Below are 1,907 nucleotides of genomic sequence, written 5' to 3'. Positions count from 1 at the left end.
TTTTTTTTTTTTTTTTTTTTTTTTGAGATAGAGTTTTGCTCTGTTGCCCAGGCTGGAGTGCAGTCATGCAATCTCGGCTCTCTGCAACCTCCAACTCCCAGGTTCAAGCGATTCTCCTTCCTCAGCCTCCCATGTAGCTGGAATTATAGGTGTGCACCACCACACTTGGCTAAAATTTTTTTTTTTTTTTTTTTTTGAGACGGAATCTCACTCTGCTGCCCAGGCTGGAGTGCAGTGGGGCGATCTTGGCTCACTGCAACCTCTGCCTCCCGGGTTCAGGTGATTCTTTTGCCTCAGCCTCCTGAGTAGCTGGACCTACAGGTGCATGCCACCATGTCCAGCTAATTTTTGTATTTTTAGTAGAGATGGGGTTTTACCATATTGGCCATGCTGGTCTCAAACTGATCTCATGATCCAGCTGCCTCAGCCTCTCAAAGTGCTGGGTTTACAGATGTAAGCCACTGCGCCTGGCCTCACCCAGCTAATTTAAAAAAAATTTTTAGTAGAGATGGGGTTTCAACATGCTGGCTGGGCTGGTCTGGAACTCCTGACCTCCAGTGATCCACCTGCTTCGGCTTCCCAAAGTACTGGAATTACCAGTGTGAGCCACCACGCCCAGCCTACTGATTATTTTTTTAAAAATCCAAGCAGGGGCCAGGCCCAATGGTTCACGCTTGTAATCCCAGCACTTTGTTTGAGAGACTCAGGTGGGTGGATCACTTGAGGCCAGAAGTTTGAGAACAGCCTGGCCAACGTGGTGAAACCCTGTCTCTACTAAAAATACAAAAATTAGCCAGGTGTGGTGGTGCATGCCTGTGGTCTTAGCTACTGGGGATGGCTGAGGCGTGAGAATTGTTTGAACCCAGAAGGCGGAGGTTGTAGTGAGTCCAGATCTCGCCTCTGCACTCCAGCCTGCATGATAGAGCAAGACTCTGTCTCAAAAAAAAAAAAAATCAAAGCAGAGAAAGTGATTTCTCTTCTTGAGTGAATGAAAAATGAATATACTGCATCCTCATTCTAATGATGTTTTTAGATTCATTCCACATGGAGACATTTAGAATTGCTGCTATCTTATAACCAAGTCCTTTAGACAGATATACCACCGAATAACCTTTTTTTTCCTGGAAATATTTAGAAATCTCTATATGCTGCATTGTATTTTATTAAATTTCTATTGTATACTAAAATCTCTTAATGAAATTCATTATATATCAAGGCAAAATTCTACGTCACTTTTTGCCCATTTAATTGACCTTTCTTTTCTGTTTCTTGTATATCCATCTTTACTATTCACTGTTTTCTGCTTTTTCTTAATGTGCTGTTTTGGTTTGGTTCTTTCTTCTCACTGTTAAATGTATAAAGCTATGATAACAGACTTATTTTTTCTTAGAATTACCACCCTTAATTTCTTTGCCTTTTTCTTCTTTTCTGCCTGTAACTTTCAGAGTATTGTTTTGATAGGCAAGGATAGCTCTAGCATTGGAAGCTGTATTTCACATCATGTTATACCTTTCCCTTTTGTCTTTTAATACATAAAAGAAATAAAATAATGGAGCACAGCCTATTCTGTAAAAAGGTAAACAAACAAGACTGGACTGCCTCTAAAAAGTTTTGGGCCATAGAGTAGCAAGTTGTTTATTCATACTATATACAGAATAGAATATCTTTTTTCGTTGATTTAAGAAATCGTCAGCCAGGCATGGTGGCTCACACCTGTAATCCCAGCAATTTTGGAGGCTGAGGCAGGAGGATGGCTTGAGGTCAGAAGTTCGAGACAAGCCTGCATGAGACCCTGTCTCTACAAAAAATTTTAAAAATTACCTGGGCATGGTGGTGTGCGCATGTAGTCTCAGCTGCTAGGGAGACGTGGGCAGGAGGATCTCTTGAGCCCAGGAGTTCAAGGTTAC

This window comes from Rhinopithecus bieti, unplaced genomic scaffold (assembly GCF_001698545.2).
Source record: "Rhinopithecus bieti isolate Rb0 unplaced genomic scaffold, ASM169854v2 scaffold_12151, whole genome shotgun sequence".
Lineage (NCBI taxonomy): Eukaryota > Metazoa > Chordata > Mammalia > Primates > Cercopithecidae > Rhinopithecus > Rhinopithecus bieti.
This window is presented reverse-complemented; position numbering follows the sequence as displayed.